Source organism: Mus caroli, unplaced genomic scaffold (assembly GCF_978045245.1).
Source record: "Mus caroli unplaced genomic scaffold, Mus_caroli_1 scaffold_5, whole genome shotgun sequence".
Taxonomy (NCBI): Eukaryota; Metazoa; Chordata; class Mammalia; order Rodentia; family Muridae; genus Mus; species Mus caroli.
Window position 1 is genome coordinate 125807478 of NW_028227260.1, and position 4106 is coordinate 125811583.

Below are 4106 nucleotides of genomic sequence, written 5' to 3' on the forward strand. Positions count from 1 at the left end.
TACCCACCCATTCCCATTTTTTTTTTTTTTTTGGCCCTGGCGTTCCCCTGTACTGGGGCATATAAAGTTTGTGTGTCCAATGGGCCTCTCTTTCCAGTGATGGCCGACTAGGCCATCTTTTCCATCATCATAGGGTAAGTATACTATTAGGAGAAATATCTGTAGAGAAGCTTACTGTATTTCAGCTTTCCCAGTCTTCTAATTTGAAGTTTCAGTAAAACTACAGGAAGTTTTAGGCATGATGCAAGTTCTTCAAAATAACAACATCAATACTGACAGCAGTGCATACACTGTTGAAGAACATATACAAGACACCAAAAAATTATAATATTATTAGGTTTAGTTTTAGTTTTTGAGATAGGGTTTCTCTGTGAATCTATAGGTGTCCTGGAACCTGCTCTGTAGATTAGGCTTCACTTGAACTCACAGATCTACCTGCCCCTGCCTCCCAAGTGTTGGTATTAACAGTGTGTACTAGTATTGCCTGACTGTGGAATTATTATAATCTGTAATCATTCTATTTTTAATCTACCATACCATGATGATTTTATTACAATGATATAGCTATATAGCTATCTTATAAAGCAACATATATATATATATATACATACACACACACACACACACACACATATATATATATATATATATATATATATATATATATATAATTGTAGAATGTCATAATACCCAAACAATAGTTGATGAGGCTCAAAAGCTCCTAGCATCTCAGCCTCCATCTTGTCCCTGGGCCATCATCTTAACACTTTCATTTTTTCTATGATCTTGCTTCTGTTCTTGTAATTTACTTGGGACATTATACGATAGGTGACTTTTCAGACATTTTACAATAGGGACATTCTATTGACATCAATGTGTTACCAAGTGATAAAACCAGCTTAGGCTGTGTACCTGGGCAATACTGTTTGTGGTTTGCAGCTTTATAAGTCCTATGTTTCCCAAGAGTAAATGAGACTTGATCAGATTATTGTCTTGTCTCCTTTCTTTTTGTCTCCTGTTCCTTCCACTCTCACTCCCTCTCTGGAAACTCTTGCTGTTTAGCCCTGCAGGCAGGGGCAAATAGTAACATTCAAGTTATTCTTCAATAAGTGAATGGATAAAGAAAATATAATCTGGGGAAGATGGCAGACTCTGTGGCTAGCTGATGATGAGGTTACAGGGTGAGCCTGGCTCCTGTCCCAGAGACCATCCAAGAGAGTGACCGACATGGGACTGGAGAGTCCCATGCCCTTTGGATAGAGACTCATGTAAAGATTAGATAGCATGTTTCCACTTGGAGGAAACCTCACCCAGTTTTTTGGGCCTTCCCCTCAGGGTCTACAGCACCAAGCCCCATGCTTTGAATCATGCTCTCTGCCCAGACTTCCCTTGCGTGGCTGTCTGGTTTGCTGCTAATTCCACTAGTATAGCCCTGTTGTTCGGGACCCAGCAAGTCTGGGGACCAGCCTTTTGGAGGAGGCCCTGTTCAAGGGCTTCATCGGACTCTGAAAAAGGCAAAGAACCCTGGGAATCTACTGTGATGCCTGAGCCAGAACCCCACCAAGGTCCAAGCTCATCACTAAACTGTGGCACTTGTTCATCTGGGCCAGCTCTTGGTGTCTCAGCCTAGGCCCTCTCCGGTGGAGCAAGCCACACTGCAGGACTTGAGTCAGCTCATCATCTGAAATTGCCCGTCCTTTTATGTTCACAACATTCATGTATATTTACACCTTGCAATTTTACTTGACTTTCCATCAGTTGGACCACTCATGTGTGCCCTCGAGCAGGAGCAAAGGTCCTGTCTCCCTCCAAAACCACCCTTCCCAAATCAGCCTGCCATCTATGATGGTCAAAGTTTCGAAGTGGCCCTGAGCTGCTCAGGTTTTCTGTGGTACCCTCGTCAGCATCTGATCAGAAGCCTGGCAGAGGCATAGCCAGAAGCACTGACTCCTCATGTAATGGTGCTTCTGGCTTAGAACCTGGTCCATCACCTGTTGCGGGATCCCCAACTTCTGCAAACCATTGCTCATTTCCTGGTGGTTCAGGAAGCCTAGCTCAATACAAGGTAGTCCAGAAGTTGGTCCTGCCCTTTGGGAGGTTGAACTACATGCCCCTGGAGCAGCAGTTTATGCCCTGTCTTGATAGGATCCTGGCTCTGGAACCAGGGGTTCCCTTGACCACAGTCAACATTTTGATGTCACTGTGCCAGCTGCAGTGCTTGCCCTTCAGAGCCCTGCAGTTTGTCTTGTCCCCCAGTTTCATCAACCACATCAATGGCACCACTCCTTCTAGGATTGTGTGATGCTACCTCTCTCTACTCTAAAGAGCTGTGGAGTTTGAACTCCCAGGATACCAAGGCCCCTGCCTTCCCCAAAGGCAATGAGTACTCATCTTCCCACAACCTCTCATCACTGACAGTGTATGCTGCAAATACAGTCACAAGGACACAGTAGCTGAGGGGCTGCGCCAGCTGTTAGGGAAAGAAAAATACTAACAGGATCAGACTGCACCTCCAGGTTACAGCACAGACTTTCTACCCTGTTTGGGTAGTTCTGGTGCTGTGCTACTTATGAGGACACAAGACCTCTTCCTGCCCCACGCACCATGGTCCTGCCAACAGGAGCAGGCTAGCTTTAATCCCACAACCCAAGACCCTGCCCTAAGGGTGGTACTGATGCTGCGAGAAAGCTGGCATTTCTGCCAAGATAGCAGGGTGCTGATTGGCTCTCCGGCTCCGAGAGAGCTGCACCTGGGCCTAATGAGCTACCAACTCCTGCTGCTGCCATTTGAAGAACTAGCATCTTTGAAGAGGCCTGCCCTGGCTTAAGAGCTACCTTAGGCAAAAGCTTCAGGCCTTATGTCTCCGCTGGGGACCTGAGGTGGTTGAGGGAGTACAAACAGGGCTCAGTATGGATCCCCTATGGCAAGGAGGGTGGACAATTTGCACTTTGGCCCCCTGTTATTTTTTTCATTAAAATCCATTTCTTTCCTGTAAAAAAAAAAAGGATGAAAAGAAAATATAATCTACAAACACACTGGACTTTTATTTAACCATATAAAAAGAATGGACTTATGTAGGAAATGAATGCATCACATGTTGACTGTAATAAGTAAAACCTGTTGGTCTTCCAAGTATATGCATTTATGCTTTTTCTTTAATTTGTTAAATCCAGAGGATCAAGAATGAAGCAGAGCAAGTATCGTAATTGCTCCATGGTGATGTAAAAGCATAAAATTGCAGGAATAACTGAATAAATATAATGGAGGTGACTATTCTTGATGTATATTGTATGTACATCTAGAAATATCATAATACAATTTATTACTTTGTTCAACTAATATATACTAAAAAATGAAAAAGGACTAGAAGGCAACTATAAACCCTATGATAAGTGGTTTAAAGATCAGTTACCAGTACCTGCTAAAGGCAATGGAAGAGTAGAGAAATCAGTATGTTCATGGTGTTTGAATTAGTCAAGTTTACACTCCTTTACCAGGTTACTTAAGACTGTAGCATTTATAAAAATACTTACCAGGGTTAGATGTTTAATGGATAAAATTTAAAGATTAGCCTGCTAATAAGCAACAATGTGGATAAATTAGTACCATTTGTGCCACTGCTACACTGCTGTTCACACCAGGATGGTCATTAATATAGCAGACAAGTTCACAGCTACATTACATTTCTATCTCAGAAAGTTGCAAAGCAACTTATAGTACTATGAAACTTGATGGCAGGAAGGAAGTTTCCAGATAAATTTAACTGAATTTTTCCATGTCCTCTGACCAAAATGTATCATGTCTTCAACATTAGGGCTATATTATGAAGTTCTGGTAGAAAACCAATAGCAATATTAATAGTCTTCAATGTTTTGTGGAAATCTAAGACATCTCTAACCAACAACTAAATGAGATGTATTTTGTACATAGTACTCTGGGCTTTTCTTATTTGGCAACCTACGGTGTGGCAGTTTGAATAAAATGTCTCCTAGGCTCATATGGGGTGGCAATATTAGGAGGCATGACCTTGTTGGCATAAGTGTGACCTTGATAAAGCAGGTATGACCTTGTTGCAGAAAGTTTTTCACTGCAAGTGGGCTATAAGG

At 42.4% G+C, this 4106-nt stretch overlaps 1 pseudogene; it reads left to right on the forward strand.

The window, feature by feature from the left end:
• Positions 1–1343: 1343 nt before the first annotated feature.
• On the forward strand, positions 1344–2975 carry LOC110287135 (fas-activated serine/threonine kinase pseudogene; annotated as a pseudogene).
• The last annotated feature ends 1131 nt before the right edge of the window (positions 2976–4106 follow it).